Raw genomic sequence first — 24,431 nt, 5'->3', positions numbered from 1 at the left:
TCACAGGAGATGTTGATCATCAGTGAGGCAGAGGTGTTTTAGATTAGTTGTAGTTGTTGTAGATGTTGGTGACATTTTTTATTCCCTTTTAGAGGTGTCTTTTAATGGTATACAGCTCCTTGCTAAAATAAAGGATGAGCAGAGTGTCATCGGCATACCAGATGATGTTGAGATTCTGATAGCATGCTAGTTGTTTAAGGTTCTATGTACATGATAAATAGCATCGGTGGAGGTATAACCATTGTTAGATGGTACAAAAGATGTTGGTGCTTTTGATTCAGAAGGTTGGGAAAAGGAAGCTTAAGAGTACTATTAAGTAACTTCCAAACTGAGGATTTTGCACATACTATTTGGCCATGCGGAAAAGTATCTGATACAAAAAATGACTATTTCGGGTAAGTGTTGTTAGCATATGTTTGTACATAACTTTATTTAGAGTGTATAAAAAAGAAGTAATAATGTTGTATTACTTTGTGATTGTTGGAGATGTCCCATATTTACGTAAGAAATTGCTATTCGAAAAAAACATTTAAGATATGTTTTTTTCAAATTTTTACATTATTAATGAAAATGTTGAATGGGTTTTTTAAAGACAATCCTATTGATTGTCTTTTATTTGCCCGCTGTTATATGATGAGTACTATTGAACTCACTGTTTTCAGTGAAATTCAATATATTCTGTGAACAGCAAAATAATATACATAACATATTGTACAAATTATTTTGTATTGTAAAATATATATTATAACTCAATTTTTTCTTCTCTTCCACAGATACTGAGGGGCATATTACCTAGCAATAGCGATATTTATCGTTATGCAGGGTTAGCGGGAATACTTTTATCACCGCGCTACGACAATTTTTATCGCTGAGATACCTTGCTATTATCAAGGTTTATCTCAGAAATGATAAAAATCATTCGAAATGCGTGAATATCGCTGGAAATACAGCGATATTCACACATTATCGTGACAATGCTCTTAGCCATGTTATCCACCTCCCATTGGATAACATGGCTAAGAACTGCTCTGGGCAGGTGTTAGCTTTTGGAGATATTCGCGCTTAGCGCGAATATTTCCAAAACTACGCCTTTGTAGGTAATAGGAGATAGCGATGTTAGCGACTGTTTTCAGTCGCTAACATCTTGGCACGCCCACTTTGCATGTCATTAGCGATAAATATCGCTGACATGCAAAGCGGGCCCCAAGATGCTCGCTATCGCCTATTAGCTGTCGCTAACTTGTGTTAGCGACAGCTTTGTAATAGGGCGATCAAATTATCGCCGCTTTAGCGGGAAAAAGTCCCGCTAAAGCAGCGATAAGGGCCCTTGGTAAGATGCCCCTATATTTATAAAAAATGTATTATTAACTTGTCATTACTTATAAGGTAAGTATGACAAACAAAAAATACCTTTTCATCACTCTCTTACTTCTCTTTCCCTCTTTCCCTTTCTTCACTCTCTCCCTTACTCCCCTTCCTTTACTCATCTTACTCCCCTTCTCTCACTCTCCTTACTCCCCTTCATTCACCTTTACACTCCTTCTCTCACCATCAGTACCCTTCCCTCACCCTCACTCACCTTCTCCTGCTCCCTCTTTCCCCTCTCTGTCTCTCACTTCTCTTTCCTTTCTTCCTCCATCACTACCCTTGTCTTGCTCTATCCCTCACTCTCTTCTCACTCCCCCCTCACTCTATTTCCTTCAAACCATCCCTCACTCACCTTCACTCACTCCCCTTCTCTCACTCCCTCACTCCCTTTCGCTCACTCCCCTTCCTTTATTCACTCCCTCACTCCCCTTTCCTCCATCCGTCTCTAAGTCTCTTCCTCTGTCTCAGTCACTATAACTGCCTCACTCCCTCACAGTCCCTCACTCTCCCTCTCTTTCTCTCTCTCACTGTCTCCCTCTCTCTCCACCACTCTTCCTTTTCTTTCCTCTCTCTTTCCATAAATCCTTCTCTCTCAATCACTCCTTTTTCCTCTCTCTTAATATGCTTCTTTTTCCCTCACTCCCCTTCCCTTACCCTCATATCCCTTCCCTCACTGTCACTGCCCTTCACTCAATCTCACTCCTCTTCCCCCACTTAATGTTCTCCTCTCTGTGCCTCACTCCCATTCCCTTTCTCCTGCTCCCATTCCCTCACTCCCCCTCACTCCCTTTCCCTCACTCCATCGATCAGTCCCCTTCCCTCACTCCCCTTTCCTCATTCCCTTTTGCTTACTCCCCTTCCTTTACTCCCTCACTCCCCTTCACACCCATTTCTCTCTCCCTCTCTCCCTCTGTCTCACTCAGTCTAACTGCCTCACTCCCTCTTAGTCACTCGCTCTCCCTCTCTTTCTCTCTCTCTCTCTCCCTCTCTCTCCCTCACCCTTCCTCTCTTTCCCTTTCTGTTTACTTCACTCCTACTTTACCCCTCAGTCCCCTTTCCTCTCTCTTAATCTCCTTCCTTCTCTCTCATTTCCCTTTCGTCACCCTCATATCCCTTCTCTCCCTGTTACTGCCTTTGACTCACCCTCACTACTTTTCCCTCACTCCTCTTTCCTCACTCCCCTTCCTTCACTCCTCTTTCCTCACTCCCTCACTCCATCTCTCTTACTCCCCTTCGTTCACTCCCTCCCTCACTTTTATTTCATCCATGTTTCTCTCCCTGTCTCCCTCTGTCTCACTCACTCTAACTGCCTCACTCCTTCTCAGTTCCTTGCTCTCCCTCTCTCTCACTCTCTCCCTATCTCTCCCTTACCCTTAATCTCCTTTCCTCTCTATTTCTATCACTCCTCCTCTCTCCCTCACTCACTTTCCCTCTCTCTTAATTTTCTTCCTTCTCCCTCATTCTCCTTCCCTCACCCTCATACCCCTTCCCTAACTGTCACTGCCCTTCACTTACCGTCACTCCCCTTCCCCCACTCCACTTCCTCCTGTCTGTATCTCATACCCCTTACCTTTCCCGCTCCCTTTCCCTCACTCCCCCTCGCTCTCCTTCCCTCACTCCATTCCTTACTCCCCTTCCCTCACTCCCCTTCCCTAACTCCCTCCATCCCCTCACTCCCCTTCTGTCTCCCTCACTCCCATTCTCTCATTTTCCCTTACCCCCCTTTTCTCGTCCTCATACCCCTTTCCTCACCGTCACTCCACTTCCCTTACCTTCACTCCCCTTACCCTGCTCTACTTCCCCCTCTCCATGCCTTACTCCCCTTCCCCCGTCCCCAGTTCCGCTTCTCTGACTCCCCCTCCCTCACTCTCCTTTCCTTACTGCCCTTCCCTTACTCTTTCACTCCCCTTACCTCACTCCCCTACCCTTAGTCCCCTTCTTTCAGTCACTCTTTGACTCCCCTTTCCTCAGTCACCATACTCCCCTTTCCTTTGATACATTTTACAATTAGCATTTAAAAAACCTTTGAAATTCACTTAAATAACCATAGGTTTCACACACGTTATAGTTAGGAATTAGCATTTAAAAAACCTTTGAAATTCACTGAAAAAACCATAGGTTTCACACCAGTTATAGTTAGCTGGACATTTTACTCATACAAAACCATTGAAATTCCCCCTTATAGTTAGTTGTACTCACTATAACTCGCGCGCCCGAAATCCACTGCTGATGATGTCACATATTACATCATTCATGACATGGTCAGTGACATCAAAGATGACATCACTGATGACCTCAGGGTTCAAGGGAACTTAATCCCCCAACTTAAAACGTGCCACTGGGGTGTTTGCACAGTGGTGAAGGGATGGGGCGTGGCCTGAGGTGACAAGTGTGCAAACACGCCCTGTGGTGCATTTTAAGTTGGGGAATTAATTCCCCTTCAATCCTGAGGGCCCCTGACGGCCAACAAGCCCACCAGGTACCTCTAGTAAGCACCAGGGAGCTGTCTTGCAGAGAGGTGGTCCAAGGCCACATCCTCTTTTTACCCCACTCTGCAACACAGCTCTGTGGCGCTTACTGGAGGTAGCTGGTGGGCTAGTTGGCCCCCAGGGACACTCGGGACTCAAGGGGACTTAATCCCCCAATTTACAATGCACCAGGGAGTACGTTTGCACAGAGGTGCAGGCAGAGGGCATGGCCTGACATGACAAGTGTGCAAACGCACCCTGTGGCGTGTTCAAAGTTGGGGAATTAAGTCTCCTTGAATCCTCAGGGTCCCTGGGGGGCAACTAGCCCACCAGGTACGTCCAATAGGTACCACAGAGTTGCGTTGCAGAGAGGTGTAAAAAGGGGCATGGCCTAGGACCACCTCTCTGCAACACAGCTCTAAAATCCGCAAGTGGCGGGTTTGCACAGTGGTGAAGGGAGGGGGTGGGGCCTAATGGGACATGTGTGTACTTATGCAATCACTGATAAATTCACCAAGCACTCTCCTTGCAGCACTGTAATCACCCAGTCACTACCCATGCACTCATGGAATGACCCATGCACTAACTCATGCACTGCTACAATATCCTGAGCAGTACCCATGCAGAACAGCCATTGCCCTGTCACTACCCTTGCACTCCTCCAATCACCCAGCGAGCACCATGTACTTATGAAATTACTCCGCCAAAACACAGGCACTTATAAATTCACTATGCCCTCTCCTTGCAGTACTCTAATCTTCCAGTCAGTACCCATGTATTCATGGTGTGACCAAGGCAATAACACATGCACTGCTACAATCCCCTGTGCACTACCCATGCAGACCTCTAACCACCTACACAGTACTGATTCACTCCTCCAATTACCCAGGTTGTACCCATACACTCCAGAAATTCCTTTGTCACTACCCATGCACTCCTCCAATCACCCATCCTGCATCATGTACTTATCCAATCACTCCACCAAAACCCAAGCAGTTATAAAATCACCATGCACTGTCCTTGCAGCACTCTAATCATCCAGTCACTACCCATGTACTCATGCAATGACCCAGGCACTCATGGCAATTACACAGGAGGAGGTCGTGCTCATTACAGGAGTACCCCAACGCATAGTGTTACGTAGTGTAAGTCGGTGTTTACACTGTATGCTAAGGGTCTTTTAGCATAGCACTTGCTCTGGTCCTGGTTAGTCAGAGTCAGTTACCCCCAGTACCCGTCACTAAAAAGTTGGGGGCACAGGAGGACTTTCTGCTCCTCTGTTGGTTCTTTCTGCACATCTCTTGCTTCTTCTTGTACTTTTCTTAGTCTTTCTGGACTTCTGCTGCCTCTTTCTGAATTTGTCTTGCTTCTTGCTACGCTTTTCTTCCCCTTTCTTCACATTTCCTAACTTTGTAGGCATAGTTGGAAATTAGCATCTAAAAAACCATGGAAATTCACTGGAAAAACCCATATGTTTCAGGCACGTTATAGTTAGAAATTAGCATTTAAAAAACCATTGAAATTCACTGAAAAACCATAGGTTTCAGGCACGTTATAGTTAGTAATTAGTATTAAAAAACCTTAGAAATTCACTGAAAAAAACATAGATTTCAAGGACGTTATAGTTAGTTGGACATTTCACTCGTATAAAACCATAGAAATTCCCCCGTTATAGTTAGTTCAGCTAACTATAACTTGCGCCCCCGCAATGAACTGCTAATGACGTCACATATTACATCATTCATGACATGGTCAGTGACATCACCGATTACATCACTGATGACATCTCAAATGACATCACTGATGACATCATCCATGTGATAATACCATGCACCTCCACATACTCTAATATAACCTTTGATACACCCACTGTAAAATACAGACTACCATTCTGGAAACCATCGACACACCAATACCAGTTACTACATACACACACACTGATTCCTAGGTCTACACACACATGCACTCATTCACCCATACAATCACTCATACATACAGTCACTCATCAATAAAACACCATCATATGCACTCATACACCTATACAGACACTCACACACCGCCACTCATCCATGGAGTTACTCACACACCTAGTCAGTCATGCAAAGAATCAATCACACTCCCAATTCCTCACCTATACAGTTATACACACAACACCTCACTTATTCAAAGATATACTATAAACACATACTTACTCTCTTATACAATCACTGATACAAGTACACACTCATTCATACAGCCACTCTCACAATCACTGACTCTCACGTATAGTCATTAATATACTCCAACTCTGACATACATTGCCTTTTACATATGTAGTTACTTGGACATGTACACTGAGATATCCAATCTGTTACCAACACACCCATACACACACTCACCCGTCCATACAGCAGTATCCACATGAACTCTTGAACCCATACACCCAGTGACTCAACCACTCACACATCTATGCACAGTCACACACCTCCCAGTCACCCACACACACACTCAGTCTCCCATACAAATACTCAGGCAGCCAATCAATAACCCATATAGACAATCAAGCAGCTACTGACCAATACATGCAGCAGTTTACACAACAACAGACATACTGATGCACACATTCAGACAGTTTAGTCACTAACCCATGCATTCAGTAAAACACATTTAATCACTCACTTATACAGTCAGTCACGCACCTACTAAATCCTTTATCCTGAAACTTATACACCCACTCATTTTTCAATACACTATGGCATATATATAAAACGTATTTAAACTTTACAGAAACACAGTCACTGGATGATGTAATCAGTGATGTCACCAGTGGTCACTTGAGATGTCATCAGTGAAGTCTTCAGTGATGTCACTGACCATGTCATGAATGATGCAATCTGTGACACCATCAGCAGTGCATTGCGGGGGCGTAAGTTATAGTCAGCGGAACTAACTATAACAAGGTAATTTCTATGGTTTTGTACGAGTGAAATGTCCAACTAACTATAACGTCCCTGAAACCTATGTTTTTTTCAGTGAATGTATATATATATATATATATATATATATATATATATATATATATATCAGCATAACATCCCTCCACACAAGAAGAATCGGAGGCCAGAGGGGGTTTACAGGGTACACCAGGCTTTTATTGGCAGTAGTTGCACGGGTGGCAAATGCATTTCGGCGTAGGCCTTCTTCAGCGCCCTGCCGTGCGAGGAATGCCATCACAAATGAATACCAGTCCTGCTTCCCTTAATGTCCGGGTCTGGACACTCCTCCCCAGTCAATTGCGCTCACCTGTTGCAGCCCAGAGCTAGTACACGGACTTCAACTCCCAGAATGCACTGAGTAGGTGCATCTGGTTCGGCGGTGTGGGGGGAGCGCTGGAATGGAAAATCGTTAGTCCAGATAGTGCAGGTAGGGAAGGAGGGCACCCACAAAATGCTGCCAACAGTTTCCGGGTCTCCCCTGGGCCCCCTCGGACCACAGCTGCCTCAGAGTCCAGGTAGGAGATTCAGCAGGGACAGCCATTCAGCACAGCGTCCAAACGGAGGTAAAATACCTCCTACCGCCTGAGACCTTCTGATAAATGAGGCGGACACCAGATTTCTCGGTCCTCCGAGCAGAAAGATCGCTGCAAGACAACGATGTTTGTCAGTTAAAAATCCGGGTCCCTTGTTGCTGCAGGGCCATCCGTACTGCCCCTCTGACTGGAGCAGAAAATATCAGCATAACATCCCTCCACACAAGAAGAATCGGAGGCCAGAGGGGGTTTACAGGGTACACCAGGCTTTTATTGGCAGTAGTTGCACGGGTGGCGAATGCATTTCGGCGTAGGCCTTCTTCAGCGCCCTGCTGTGCGAGGAATGCCATCACAAATGAATCCCAGTCCTGCTTCCCTTAATGTCCGGGTCTGGACACTCCTCCCCAGTCAATTGCGCTCACCTGTTGCAGCCCAGAGCTAGTACACGGACTTCAACTCCCAGAATGCACTGAGTAGGTGCATCTGGGTCGGCGGTGTGGGGGGAGCGCTGGAATGGAAAATCGTTAGTCCAGATAGTGCAGGTAGGGAAGGAGGGCACCCACAAAATGCTGCCAACAGTTTCCGGGTCTCCCCTGGGCCCCCTCGGACCGCAGCTGCCTCAGAGTCCAGGTAGGAGATTCAGCAGGGACAGCCATTCAGCAAAGCGTCCAAACGGAGGTAAAATACCTCCTACCACCTGAGACCTTCTGGAAAATGAGGCGGACACCGGATTTCTCGGTCCCCCGAGCAGAAAGATCGCTGCAAGACATATATATATATGTATATAAATATACATATATATATATTCACTGAAAAAACCATAGGTTATAGACCATATATCGTTAGGAATTAGCATTTAAAAAACCTTATTTTACTCACACAAAACCATTGAAATTCCATATATAGTTAGTTGCACTAACTATATATCGCGCACCCGCAATCCACTGCTGATGATGTCACATATTACATCATTCATGACATGGTCAGTGACATCACTGATGACATCACTGATGACATCTCAAATGACATCACTGATGACAGCAACAAATTCCTAACGATATATGGTCTATAACCTATGGTTTTTTCAGTGAATTTTCAAGGTTTTGTAAATGCTAATTCCTAACTATATATGGTCTATAACCTATGGTTTTTTCAGTGAATTTTCAAGGTTTTGTAAATGCTAATTCCTAACTATATATGGTCTATAACCTATGGTTTTTTCAGTGAATTTCAATGGTTTTTTAATAGCAAATATCATAAGCTGTCGAATGTCAAGCACGTGGTAAGTAAAAACATTTTCGTGTTTATGCACACTGATCTGCTTTGAATCCTCCCCCCCACCCCTCATTTCTATTAGGAGTACTCTCTCTTTGCAGATAGTGAAGGGTAGTTAACGCAGGCCTTTGCCCCCGTTGTAATCCGTCGTGCCTGCTTCTCTCTCCATTTGATTGATTGTTCTCTTTGGTTCATTCTCTATTTACAAACAAGCACAGAGTCGCAATACTCTGTGTAGTCTTTGCAGATAGCGAAAAATCGTGTAAAAAAACAAAAGGAATCGAGCAAAATCAGTAGGCCACTAATGGGATCTCTTTTTGACCTCGCTAAAATAGAAACATTAGGAACAACCTGTTGAAAATAGCAATGTGTATGTACATAAGCGGCGTTCATTTGTGTTCACAGTACCCCTTGTTGATTGTTTGAATCGAGCATTGAATTGTTCGAAGTTGGTTCTCTTAAGGATCTTCTCTGCCTGCAAACGAGGAAGAATAGGAATATTCTCTCTCCCTTTGCAGATAGTGAAGGGTAGGTAACGCAAGCCTTTAACACGTCGTACCTATTTAATTCCTCATTGATTGATTGATTGTCCGAACATTGACTGTTTGGGAATTAGTTCTTTTTTGAGGTATTCCCTGTTTGCAAATAAACGTAGGAAAATCTTTGCAAGTAGTGAAAGGGTACGTAATGCGGACCTTTCTCCCCCGTTGTAATCTGTCATGCCTATCTACTCCCCACTGATTGATGCACCTGTTTCACCCGGACCATTTACTAGAGATAGGTCATCTGGCCCGACCAGAGAGCACCCCTAGTGAAAAGGACATATGCAATAATAACGAAGTGATCACTGTATCCTGTTAACAGAAACTTTAGCATGAAACAACCTGGAAAGAAAAGAATAGGAAAACGAAAATCAGTAGGCCACTGATGAACTTTTTATTAAATAACAAACAAAGAAACGATAACAATACGTAATGATAAAACCTATTATTGTCCTAGAAACAAGAAACGTTAGAAGTAAGCCCGTAATAAGAAACCTGAAAACATCGCCCCTCACTGCCCCAAAACGTGTCTGTCCCACCGCCTGCCACGGCCAAATAACGGCAAACTGGGAAAGATAGAAGTCAGCAGACATCCGCCCCATTCTAGAAACTTCCAAAGGGCAACAGGTTTTTGGCTACGCCCAGCCGGAAGCAACACATATAAGGCGGGTCCTGCTGCCACGTCTCGGCCAGGAGATCATCACGTAGGGTGTAGCCGGAGGACAGGCCGAGGCCAGCGGGACCCGGCCAGGGGGATTGACAACACTGGAGAGTTTCAGGGGGGGAATGTCCGTGTCCTCGACCCTCCCCTCTCTCTCCCAGTCCGGCCGCGGTGGCCCTTGAGAGTTGCAGGTTGTCCCTCCATACTCTCTCCCGGTCCGGCCACCAACGGCCGGGGGCTGGGGCCGACGGGATCCGGCTGCAGCCGATGAGCCAAGGAACCCGTTCATGGGGCCAGAGCAAAGGGCGTCCGGCCGCCATCCACCGGAGGTCCGCCCCAAAGACGGACGGGACATTTCTTCTTTCTTGAATAATTGCTGCAACAACCCTGGGGGGGGATGTCTTGCACATGCCTCCGACCCCCCCCCCCTCTCGTCCTCATCGCCTGGTACGGCCATAACAAATCTCAAGCGAGACGCCGTGGGGTGCACTGGGAGGGAGAGACGGTGCGAACAGGCCTCTCCCGCCTCCCCAGGTGGAGGCTTCCCAGCTGCACCCTCAGCGCTCCAGGCGCCCGGAAAAGGGTTCTTCCACTGTGGCGATGCTGCAACGTCTCGCCCGGCAGGGTGGAGCCCGTCCGCTCATTTGACCCCGCGATCGCCAGTAGCTACCGAACTCTCAAAATGGCGGTCGACCTGGCAAGAGCGGGCCCAGCATAAAGAAATGGCCCGGTCACTGGTTGACTCCACCACCATAGTCCTCCACGACCTTGAAGATTCTAGAGGAGCCGCGGGAGTCCCCGACCCCCGCAGACACCCCCGATGGGGAATGACTGCCATGATCGCCCGTGGAGTGACAAAACTGTAGCCGCGGGACGTCGGCGCTCCCATGCTGGCGCCAGCCTCAGTTTGAATGACTAGAATCCTGCAGACCTCAGTTCCGGTGAAAGCACAGTGTGACCCGGTAGGAAAAATTGTTGCACCCCCTCCCCTTTTTGACTGATGGTTCAAACCACCGATCCTTTCCTTTGCTCTTTTAACGGAACTTTGGACTGCCTCCCCCCCCACCCCGCGGCGCCCCACGCCGTTATTTGCTGGGCGGCAACTTACTAGACATCACCTTCGTGACATCCAGATTTCAGCGCGTTCTGCTGCCTTGGAACTATTCGCACAACAGACCGCTACTGACAACCCACCCCCCGGGACGCCCCACGCCGGATACCCAAATCAGTGCGGCACCCAGGCAACATCTTCTGAATTTTCATAATTTGAAAGAACTAGTAACATGTCCTCATCAGGAATTTCCTCTTCAATCATCTCATCAGGAATTTCCTCATGAAAAGTCTGCAATGATGATTCTTGTAACTCTATGGTCTCCAAACATTCGATAAATTCGCCATCAAGACATTGATCAAAAAAATCATTCAAGTCATCTCCTCCTTGTGAGAATATTTCATTATTGGTGCTGTCAATTTCAATAAATGTAGTGGATAATTCAAAAGAGATTGCCACGGTCTCTTCGTTGTTTAAATGTTTTTACTGTTTTTGTTTTGTTGTATATATTTATAAGTTATTAAAGTTTTATATTCCTACTACTTTGTTGGAGTGCTATATATTTTTAATGTGACACATAATTGTAAAAACTTTGATGTACAAAGAGTCATCCCTGGAATCTTCCGCTTCAGGCTCGGTCCCCTCCCCAATCACAATACAGGATGGTTTTCAGATAGTATGAACACGTGTGGTGTGACGGATCTCATCGGGTGTGGGCCTTGATCTACTATAACTCCTTTGAAGAGGGGTGATTCTTTACAGCTGGGGCCATAAACTACATCTGCAGGGCTAGCTGATAGCCTAGTACCGGCCTGGACAATCGGACACAGAGGAAGAGGAGTGTCAGAGGGTGCGGTAGTGAATAGGGCGAAAGGGAGGTGTCGGGCGGGCACAGAGTGTGATTCTCAGGGAAGAGCAGCGCAGATGGGGGGAGGTTTATTGCCCATGCATAAGACAGAGAGCGGGGGTGAGCAGTGCCTGGGGAAGATGCTTGCGAGGGTGGGGAGCCATGCTACGAATCAACAGCGTGCAGAGAGTGGGTCTGGTCAAGGCATCTAAAATGGCTGCCGTGCACAACAAAAGTGTGGCATTTCAAAAAAGGCAAGATGGCGCAGACAATGTTTTTCAACACTTCCTCATTTCCTTCGAATCGAACGTTAACAGACGTTGGTGCATATTGCCAAAGTTATGCGATATTTATCGCTAACGATACTTGGCAACGAATTTTTTACCGCTAAGCATCGTCAGAAATTATCGAAGATAAACCTTGCTATTATCAAGGTTTATCGCAAATGCGATAAAAAACGGCCGCAATGCATGAATATCGCTAAAAAGTCAGCGATATTCATGCATTACCGAGCTAATGCTCTTAGCCATGTTATCCACCTCCCATTGGATAACATGGCTAAGAACTGCTCAGGGCAGGTGTTAGTTTTTGGAGATATTCGCGCTTAGCGCGAATATCTCCAAAAGTTGGTAATAGGAGATAGATATCTTGCATGTTGTAATGCAAGTTATTGTGGTATATGGAACTCATACCATAATCTCTCAGGAAAGCAGAAACTGATCCTTTTGGGACCGCCTGAGAAGGCCTAGGGGGTGAGGGGTACTCTACTTTGCCCCCTTTTCACGTTCCGAACTATTTTATTTTACTCTCTTCTGTAATTACACAAAATGGCAGCGATAAGATGCATCAGAGACAGACAGTGAGAGAAAGGAGGCCGGAGATGAAGAAGAGATGTCAAATACACATTGGAGATAATATAGTGGGAGAAGGGAAGTAAATATGAGTAAACTTACCATGTAACATAAAAATGTTCCACTCTATACTATAAGTCTCATTTTATACTACAATCACTTCGCTACAACCTCATAAATTAAAAATAAAAATGAATAATGTCTCAAACAATTTTTGTATTTCTAAATATAAATTTATTCTTCTGAATTTTCAAAATTTGAAAGAACTAGTAACATGTCCTCATCAGGAATTTCCTCTTCAATCATCTCATCTGGAATCTCCTCATGAAAAGTCTGCAATGATGATTCTTGTAACTCTATGGTCTCCAAACATTCGATAAATTCGCCATCAAGAGATTGATCCAAAAAATCATTCAAGTCATCTCCTCCTTGTGAGAATACTTCATTATTGGTGCTGTCAATTTCAATAAATGTAGTGGATAATTCAAAAGAAATTGCCACGGTCTCTTCATTGTGAGCCATTTTATTTTGAAATTGCTTGCTGTAAATTGCAGAAAAAAATAATCACTTTCATTTATCGTTTTTAGTATTTAGTATAACAGAAGGACTGTAAATAAATAACAGAAAACATTTTTCAAATTATCTTAAAGTGTACAACATAGTTCCCCTTACAAATTAACAACTCACCTTTTTAAAAGTAGGAGAAGTGTTAGTACTGTGTAAACCAAACACCAGAAATTGAGCACCAAAAAGTCCTCACAAATGTACCTCAGACAGTAGTATCACAAAATGGCTGTGGTTTCCTCTCATTTTAGATATATACATAACCAATTAACTTTCATCACACACAAATACAAAACCAAAGTAACATTTTAATTGGTTCTAAATTTCAACACTTTCAAATGTGTTTTCCCCATGCAATTTTCCATAGGACATTTAGATACGTCTACAGCCTGAATGGCTGAACGGAATTACACCAAACTTGGCAAAATGGTACATCAAACCTAAGAGGTCAGGGAGGATCTACTATGCCCCCTTATGGTCATTTGCCCCTTCGCTTTGGCCTCCTCTTGTCTCTCGATCCTACCGAGAGACAAGATGGCGGCCGCTACGGACTGTTTGGAATGTTTACAGACGCCGGAGAACCAATCACCTTCGCAAAGCTCCGTAACGCGAAAAGTACGCGAAGCGGAGCGCTGTTACAGATATATATCTTTTTTTGAACGTTAATTTCTCAAAATCCACTGGAGCACATATATTGAAACCTAGCAAAGGCACATCGGGCTACCAGTCCCTAATATTTTGCCAAGTTTCGTACAAATCCATTCAGCCGTTCGATTATTATTATTATTTTTTTTTTTTTGCCCCGCGGGGCCCTTTTAAAACCTCCACATCAAACCTAGGGGGTCAGCGAGGATCTACTATGCCCCCTTATGGTCATTTGCCCCTTCGCTTTGGCCTCCTCTTGTCTCTCGATCCTACCGAGAGACAAGATGGCGGCCTCTACGGACTGTTTGGAATGTTTACAGACGCCGGAGAACCAATCAGCTTCGCTTCACAAAGCTCCGTAACGCGAAAAGTACGCGAACTGGAGCGCTGCCCGGTCCGCTGTTACAGATATATATCTTTTTTTGAACGTTAATTTCTCAAAATCCACTGGAGCACATATATTGAGACCTAGCAAAGGCACATCGGGCTACCAGTCCCTACAATTTTGCCAAGTTTCGTGCAAATCCATTCAGCCGTTCGGGCTAAAAGTGAGGCCAACCGCCCTATGGAAAACTCAATGTTAAAAACACGTTTTGGGACCCCCCTTTTTTCTCGGCCCCCCCTTGACAAAACCCCCCCAAATTTTCAGGGGCTGCTCAGAAACGAAATGTTCCATTTTCCTGAAAATTTCAGCCAATTCCGTCCACAAACGCCAAAGTTATTAGACATAGAATTTTCAAAAATCCCATAGAGAAAAAATCCTAACTATATATACCTACTGGCGACCGCCAGTAGGTAATGTATATGTATATATACATACATACTGGAGTTCGGTATTATGCAAACGAACTACAGCAGGTGATCGCCATCTGGAAGGGGAAGGCGCGGACTCAGGCCAATCATTTAAAGGCAGCAGAAATCAGTACACCTGGATTTCCACTACAGGCGTTGGGCGCTGAGGAAGGAGCAATCCGAAATGCATTCGCCGCCGCTTGAGTTGTCACGTGGTGAATAAAGGCTCTCCAAACGGTCTCCTCCGGGCTCCTGCTTCTTCTTTTGGGGAAGGTTTGTCGTCGCATTTCTGCGCTGGCCAGCAGCGCACTAAGGATGCCCCTGCCACGAATTTGGGTCCGGACTAGGCTGGCACGCCTTGCGGCTCATTTGTACTTTCTTCATAGAAATTGTCCGGTACCCGCCTCTGCACAAGAAGGACTTGACTAGTTGAGGTATTCTACCTCTGTTGTGGCAATCTGTTTCCCACAAATTAGCCCCTGGACATTGGACTTCTGACTGCGGGGGCTGTGGCAGTAATGAGGAGACCAGAGGAGAGGCTTGGTAACCATGGGGACGGCAGAGGATTTTCACCGTGCTCTGCTTGACTATGTGCTCCGCAGCTTTGAATTTCTATACCAGCTCTCCCCCTATTTTTTCACCTACCTGTGCTTTTGAACATTTGAAGCATTCTGGGAACTGGAGTTCGGTATTATGCAAACGAACTACAGCAGGTGATCGCCATCTGGAAGGGGAAGGCGCGGACTCAGGCCAATCATTTAAAGGCAGCAGAAATCAGTACACCTGGATTTCCACTACAGGCGTTGGGCGCTGAGGAAGGAGCAATCCGAAATGCATTCGCCGCCGCTTGAGTTGTCACGTGGTGAATAAAGGCTCTCCAAACGGTCTCCTCCGGGCTCCTGCTTCTTCTTTTGGGGAAGGTTTGTCGTCGCATTTCTGCGCTGGCCAGCAGCGCACTAAGGATGCCCCTGCCACGAATTTGGGTCCGGACTAGGCTGGCACGCCTTGCGGCTCATTTGTACTTTCTTCATAGAAATTGTCCGGTACCCGCCTCTGCACAAGAAGGACTTGACTAGTTGAGGTATTCTACCTCTGTTGTGGCAATCTGTTTCCCACAAATTAGCCCCTGGACATTGGACTTCTGACTGCGGGGGCTGTGGCAGTAATGAGGAGACCAGAGGAGAGGCTTGGTAACCATGGGGACGGCAGAGGATTTTCACCGTGCTCTGCTTGACTATGTGCTCCGCAGCTTTGAATTTCTATACCAGCTCTCCCCCTATTTTTTCACCTACCTGTGCTTTTGAACATTTGAAGCATTCTGGGAACTGGAGTTCGGTATTATGCAAACGAACTACAGCAGGTGATCGCCATCTGGAAGGGGAAGGCGCGGACTCAGGCCAATCATTTAAAGGCAGCAGAAATCAGTACACCTGGATTTCCACTACAGGCGTTGGGCGCTGAGGAAGGAGCAATCCGAAATGCATTCGCCGCCGCTTGAGTTGTCACGTGGTGAATAAAGCTCTCCAAACGGTCTCCTCCGGGCTCCTGCTTCTTCTTTTGGGGAAGGTTTGTCGTCGCATTTCTGCGCTGGCCAGCAGCGCACTAAGGATGCCCCTGCCACGAATTTGGGTCCGGACTAGGCTGGCACGCCTGGCGGCTCTTTGTACTTTCTTCATAGAAATTGTCCGGTACCCGCCTCTGCACAAGAAGGACTTGACTAGTTGAGGTATTCTACCTCTGTTGTGGCAATCTGTTTCCCGCAAATTAGCCCCTGGACATTGGACTTCTGACTGCGGGGGCTGTGGCAGTAATGAGGAGACCAGAGGAGAGGCTTGGTAACCATGGGGACGGCAGAGGATTTTCACCGTGCTCTGCTTGACTATGTGCTCCGCAGCTTTGAATTTCTATACCAGCTCTCCCCCTATTTTTTCACCTACCTGTGCTTTTGAACATTTGAAGCATTCTGGGAACTGGAGTTCGGTATTATGCAAACGAACTACAGCAGGTGATCGCCATCTGGAAGGGGAAGGCGCGGACTCAGGCCAATCATTTAAAGGCAGCAGAAATCAGTACACCTGGATTTCCACTACAGGCGTTGGGCGCTGAGGAAGGAGCAATCCGAAATGCATTCGCCGCCGCTTGAGTTGTCACGTGGTGAATAAAGGCTCTCCAAACGGTCTCCTCCGGGCTCCTGCTTCTTCTTTTGGGGAAGGTTTGTCGTCACATATATATATATATATGCAGCAATGGAATTCAGTAAGTCAGCAAGAATTCAAAACGAGCCCATAGTCCTTTGTTTGATATTTATTGTGGCACAGCAAGCGAACGAGGATAACGCGTTTCGAACAACCCTGGTTGTTCTTGGTCACATATATATTACCTACTGGCGGTCGCCAGTAGGTATATATAGTTAGGATTTTTTCCCTATGGGATTTTTGAAAATTCTATGTCTAATAACTTTGGCGTTTGTGGACGGAATTGGCTGAAATTTTCTGGAAAATGGAACATTTTGTTTCTGAGCAGCCCCTGGAAATTTGGGGGGGGTTCGTCAAGGGGGGGCCGAGAAAAAAGGGGGGTCCCAAAACATGTTTTTAACATTGAGTTTTCCATAGGGCGGTTGGCCTCACTTTTAGCCCGAACGGCTGAATGGATTTCCACGAAACTTGGCAAAATTGTAGGGACTGGTAGCCCGATGTGCCTTTGCTAGGTCTCAATATATGTGCTTCAGTGGATTTTGAGAAATTAATGTTCAAAAAAAGATATATATCTGTAACAGCGGACCGGGCAGCGCTCCGGTTCGCGGACTTTACGCGTACCGGAACTTCGCGTAGCGAAGCTGATTGGCTCTCCGGTGTCTGTCAACATTCTAAACAGTCCGGAGCGGCCGCCATCTTGTCTCTCGGTAGGATTGAGAGACAAGAGGAGGCCAAAACAAAGGGGGAAATGACCATAAGGGGGCATAGTATATCCTCCCTGACCCCCTAGGTTTAATGTGGAGGCTTTAAAAGGGCCCCGCGGGGCAAAAAAAATATATTTTTTTTTGTTTTTTTGCGTGGGTAGCGCCCGGTCCGCGAACCGGGAAGCGTTCTGGGCAGCGTACTATAATGAAAAATGAATGATAGACTTTTCAAATACTGTATGTTAATTGATTGTTGGTTTTGTTGATTATTTTTTAATTTTTTTATTTTTTAAGCAATTATTTATTATTGTGATTGTGTTTCAAAATTTAATAACATTTCTAACATTTAACTAGTTTATGAATTACATATAAAAATGATTAAAGACTCAAACAATTTTTTTATTTTACATACAATTTTATTTTTCAGATTGTTTTTCAAAATTTAATAGAACGTCTAGCATTTGACTGTCCGATATGTCCTCTTGTTGAGTGAACATAAGTTCCCACATTTGACCGTCATCATAATGGAGTAAATGATCGACAGATTCTACACATTGAAGTAATTCATAGTCCCGTGACTCATCCATGAATTCTAAGTCATCAATGGGTTCCATAACTTGTTCATTGTTGCTGTCCAGAACAATTTCGAAGGAAACATTCTGCTCACCTTCCATTTTATTGCTGTAATTTGCATAAAAAATAAATATATCAGTAGTGATAGGACACTGTTGGGTTTAAGTTCAGACAGGTACTTGTGAGTTTATAACAGAGAAGTAATCTATTGGCACTGTATGGTTTCAGGCGTGAAGTAGTACTATTAAAAAGTGCCTGTGAAGAAGCCTAAGTAAATTCATAATTATACCACAGAAACCTAAATCAATCCATAATTATAATAAAGAAGCCTTTCTCAATGTCTAACTCTTACAGAGGGATAGTATATAACTATCTGAAAATTTTTCAAATTTATAAAATAATATCTCACCTTCTAAAAACAAGTTTAAGTTGTGAGTGAAAATGATCTTGCAATGTAATTCAGGAAGTAGTAGTCAAAATGGCTGTGTTTCTCTCTCTTTCTTTATATATATTCAGGTACATAACCAATCAAATGTCAGGTAAAAAAGTAGAAAATGAAAGTAACATTTTCATTGGTTGTCAATTCCAACACTTCAGATGTGTTTTGAGAAGTAATTTACCTCAGGGTATTTAGAGAGGTCTACAGGCTAAATGGTTAAATGGAATTCCAATCAAATTTGTGAAAATGGTAGGGATTGGTATGTAGTATGAGCTAATCTATATTTGGTGAAATTGTCTCCAGTGGCTTTTCTGTAAACTACTTTCCCACCTTTTTTGATGGTGCGCTTCCCAGGGAGCGACCCGGTACGCAAACTGTTGAGCGCCCCGGTTCGCGAACCTTAAGCGTTACGGGAGTCCACCATTTTGTGTTTCGGTCGAATTAAGATACAAGATGGAGGGCAAATAATGTTCAGAATGGGTAGAAGGGGGCACGGTAGACTTATCTTGACCCCCTAGGTTTTCTGAGGGTGGCTGAGGAGGCCCATATGTGCGAGAAAAAAAACATTTTTTAAAAAATTTTGCGAGGTTAGCTCCTGGTTCGCGTACCGGGTAGCGCCCCAGGAAGCGTACTTTTTTGAAAATTAGTGAAAAATGTTAGAGTAAAATAATAATTGTGAGTGATCAGATGTAGGGTAGCTCTGAGAAGAGCTTTTGGGTTTATGGTACATTTAGGTACTTATAAGTAGGTACCAATGCACAGTCTTAAATTCAGAATGAAAATTCTGTTGCCCTCATCTGAGAAGTGAACTCCATCTCCTCTGTAGATATCTTACATGTAGTAACGCAAGTTATTGTTGTACAGGGAGCCCATTCCATGGTCTCTCATGTAAGCTGAAACAGATTTGTTTACATGCTTCCTCGACTTCTCAATTTGTGGACAAAATTGGTTTGACCACCTCCATTTCTGTCTTTGGCATATATTTGAATATACCAAGGCAGTTTGAGGAAAAAGTGCCATCAATTGCTCAAAGGTGTCCTTTAAAAGCATTTCCAGACCTACCCCAGTCAAAGTGCCCAAATCATTACCTCCACAGTGCACAATTAACAGGTCAGGTTTTGGCAAATGCATAAAGGTTTTCACCAATGGTATCAATTGGTGACATTTTAATCCTCTGTGGCCAAACCACCTAATTTCCACATCTTGTAAATTGAGGTTAGGTAAATTTCTGTTCTTAGCATACCTGTGAGCCCAGTGGATATAACTATGTCCAACAATCCAGACAGAAAACATGGTGAGAGAAGGTTCTGCTGCAGTCAGATGAAGTGTGGCAATGAAATGGCAGTTGAAAAAATGAGAGTTTAAAATGAAAAAAACTGTGGAGTTTCTGTGTTAATGAAGCAGTAACAGTGATTGGTGGATTTTGATTGCTGAAAACAGAAAGTTAGGGTGCATGGATGAGTTCTTTGAAAGATGTATTTTGAATGGTCAATAAAAAATCATTAAATGAAAGATTGCAGTGGATACGCAGGTGCACTGAGAGTTCAGAGTTCAATTGCAACATTGTTGTGTGAACTTGCAAACACCAGAGGTCTTCCAAGAGGTGGTTGCCATGCAGAAAAGGCATGAAATGGCAGAGGGGGGAAGGGTTTTCATTTGAAAAAAAGTGAGGGAAGAGTTTTGATTGGGTGACATGAGAGATATGTGTGAAGAATTACAGCATTTCTGTGCTTTTGATAGCTGCAGACTCTGGAGTGCATACCTTTTGCTCTGCTGAAGACAAATTGGTGTGTTTCTGAGACTGTTTTCAAACTCAAAGTATTTGCTAAGGTGAGAAAATATTTCTTTAATTTAGATAGAGAATAGTGTGCTTTAAGGAGAAAATTATGAAGAAAGTTGTGTTTTTCAAATGTTGCTTTGTCTCAAGTGTTTTACAAATAGATTTTGTTTCTTTGAGAAAATGTAATTGGAGAAAATGTGAAGTATTAGTACTGACAGGGTGTTTTTCTGCATAGGAGCTGTGGAGTCTTTTCAAATTATGACTAGAAAATCGTTTTTGAGGAAAATTAATGGTTATAATATTTCTGACAAGGACATAATGGTGTATGCTTCTTTATAATGCAATTGACTGTCTCTGATGTTATTTTTCCCATTTTAATGTAAGACCTTTCTCTGCGGCGCAAATTGCTTGTAAATATGCTCCCACCTGTGCATGGCAAATTTAGATTTTGAATGTTTGTGTTACATAGCCATGTTAAAAGTGATACAAACATGCTGCAAAGGCAATCAAAAAACGCTTTTATGTGTCTTAAGGACATTTTAAGTAATTTTCCCATGTGCAGTGTTTTGAAATTATGATTTGAAAATCGTTTTTGGGGAAAAGGAATTGTTTTTAAATTTATGACAAGGACATAATGGTGTATGCTTCTTTATAAGGCAATTGACTGTCTCTGATGTTATTTTTCCCATTTCAATGTAAGACCTTTCTCTGTGGCGCAAATTGCTTGTAAATATGCTCCCACCTGTGCATGGCAAATTTAGATTTTGAATGTTTGTGTTACATAGCCATGTTAAAAGTGATACAAACATGCTGCAAAGGCAATCAAAAAACGCTTTTATGTGTCTTAAGGACATTTGATGTCATTTTTCCCATATTACATTAAAAGACCTTTCTCCGTGGGGCACATTCCTTGTAAATATGGTTACACTTGTGCATGGTAAATTTAGATTTTGACTGTTTGAGTTACATAACCATGTTAAAAGTGACCCAAAAAAATTGCAAAGGCTTTCAAAAAACACTTTCATGTGTCTTAAGGACATTTTAAGTCATTTCCCTGTGGGCAGTGTTTTCAAATTATGACTTGAAAATCGTTTTTGAGGTAAAGGAATGTTGTTAATTTTTATGTGCGCCATATGCCCCCAAATTTCTTTTTCAGGGGTGCAGCAGGGTGTTCTTGAGACACCCCTGCACCTTTGGAAAAATTCCTAATTTGCGATGAGCTAATTGCTAATCGCAAATTGCACCTTCATTCCTATGGGCATCCTGGCCCATGGAAATGAATGGGTAATTTGCAATTAGCAATTTGCTCATCGCAAATTAGGAATGGTAAAGAATCGCTATTTATTCTTTAAAATTCGCTATTTTGGAAATGCAAAATAGTTTGATGATACATATGGCGGTTGATCTCTAACAAGATAAGAAGCTTAGGGATACATTTATGATGACTGGCGCAATGAAGTGGACATCACTTACTTCATTGGTAGAGCTTTACATGTATTATCTCCTCTGTATTCTTCATCAAGCGTAACTTTAATCTGCAATCCTGAGTAGGCCTCACCTTAAACAAACCTCTGGATAGGCCACACCTTATCGTCATCATGAATTAATCATTTAAAATGCTAGGGACAGATTTATGATAGGTGTATGCCTCTTTTGCGCCACTTACAAAACACTGCCCATGGGGAAATGACTTAAAATGTCCTTAAGACACATGAAAGTGTTTTTTTAAAGCCTTTGCAATTTTTTTGGGTCACTTTTAACATGGCTATGTGACTCAAACAGTCAAAATCTAAATTCACCATGCACAGGTGGGAGCATATTTACAAGGAATGTGCTCCATGGGGAAAGGTCTTATAATGTAATATGGGAAAAATGACATCAGAGACAGTGAAATGCCTTATAAAGAAGCATACACCATTATGTCCTTGTCATAAATTTACAAACCATTCCTTTTCCCTAAAAACGATTTTCAAATCAAAATTTGAAAGCACTGCACATGTGGAAATGACTTAAAATGTCCTTAATTCAAAATTTGCTATTCCTTATTTTGCGATTGCACTGAAGGATTTGCAAATTTTGCGATTCCTTAAATGCAATGTATCAAACAAAAAATATGTAAAAAATGACATTAAGGATTTGGAAACTACCACCAACTTCTAGTTTGTGGTAATTTGCGAATTCTTTTCAAAAAGCTTTTTTTCCAAAAAAGAAAAGGTGCCATATGACGCCAATACATGCCCTTAGGGCATGTATGTGCGCCATATGCCCCCAAATGTCTTTTTCAGGGGTGCAGCAGGGTGTTCTTGAGACACCCCTGCACCCTTGAAAAAATTCCTAATTTGCGATGAGCTAATTGCTAATCACAAATTGCACCTTCATTCCTATGAGCCTCCTAGCCCATGGAAATGAATGGGTAATTTTCAATTAGCAATTTGCTCATTGCAAATTAGGAATGGTAAAGAATTGCTATTTATTCCTTAAAATTCGCTATTTAGGAAATGCAAAATAGTTTGATGATACATATGGCGGTTCATCTGTAACAAGATAAGAAGCTTAGGGATACATTTATGATGACTGGCGCAATAAAGTGGACATTACTTACTTCATTGGTAGGCCTTTACATGTATTATCTCCTCTGTATTCTTCATCAAGCGTAACTTTAATCTGCAATCCTGAGTAGGCCTCACCTTAAACAAACCTCTGGATAGGCCACACCTTATCGTCATCCTGGATTAATCATTTAAAATGCTAGGGACAGATTTATGATAGGTGTATGCCTCTTTTGCGCCACTGTGCGTCACTTTTATGATGCAGCGGCGGTGCAAAAGATTTGCTATGAGGCGACAAAATTACAAATTGATGCATTTAGGCAGATGTGTCATGGTGTAAAAAAAACGTGCCACATGAAACTGATGCAGCAGTGATGCAAAAGATGCACCATGTTGCAAGACAGGCCTCACTTGGGACATATGTATCAAGCTAATTAGCATTCGCAAAGATCAAAATTCTGCAAATTTCGGCCTTTGCGAATGCTAATTAGACAAATGGTATGTATCAAACAAGTTTGATGCAAAATAAGGAATAGCAATATTTGCTATTCCTTATTTTGCGATTGCACTGAAGGATTTGCAAATTTTGCGATTCCTTAAATGCAATGTATCAAACAAAAAATATGCAAAAAATGCCATTAAGGATTTGCAAATTACCACCAACTTCTAGTTGGTGGTAATTTGCGAATTCTTTTCAAAAAGCTTTTTTTCCAAAAAACAAAAGGTGCCATATGACGCCCATACATGCCCTTAGGGCATGTATGTGCGCCATATGCCCCCAAATTTCTTTTTCAGGGGGTGCAGCAGGGTGTTCTTGAGACACCCCTGCACCCTTGAAAAAATTCCTAATTTGCGATGAGCTAATTGCTAATCGCAAATTGCACCTTCATTCCTATGGGCCTCCTGGCCCATGGAAATGAATGGGTAATTTGCAATTAGCAATTTGCTCATTGCAAATTAGGAATGGTAAAGAATTGCTATTTATTCCTTAAAATTCGCTATTTAGGAAATGCAAAATAGTTTGATGATACATATGGCGGTTCATCTGTAACAAGATAAGAAGCTTAGGGATAGATTTATGATGACTGGCGCATCACCAGGGATGTGCCAGTCATCCTGCGCCGCTGTTCCGCCACCCATGGTGTGCTGCATTTACAATGCGGCGCAGCATGGGGCAAAAATGGCACAGATGCGTGACGTATCTGTGCTGTAAAGGTGGCGCATTGCTGGAGTTGTATTGCAAGTGTGATGCAGCTCCAGCAAGGCTCAGAGGTGCCCCATCTCCACAATGTTGCGTCAAGACCTATGCCTGCTTAAAGCAGGCACAGGGTTTTGACGCAGCTTTCTCCTATCTGATTGTAAATGCGGCACACCATGGGTGGCAGAGCAGCGGTGCACGTTAACTGGTGCATGCCTGGGGATGTGCCAATTTAACATAAATCTGCCCCTTTACATTTAAGTATGTGCAGGGGACACAGAGTCGGTGAGGCTTATCCAAGGTTAAGAAGAGATGAGTCCTGTTCACTGAAAAATTAGACATAGGCTTCACCTGCTCAGCATCGCTGGACATGGCTAAATAATATCTGGCAAAATGTTACTCTTGTTAAACAATTTTACTA

Source organism: Lissotriton helveticus, chromosome 2_2 (genome assembly GCF_964261635.1).
Source record: "Lissotriton helveticus chromosome 2_2, aLisHel1.1, whole genome shotgun sequence".
Lineage (NCBI taxonomy): Eukaryota > Metazoa > Chordata > Amphibia > Caudata > Salamandridae > Lissotriton > Lissotriton helveticus.
Note: the sequence above shows the minus strand (reverse complement) of the source record.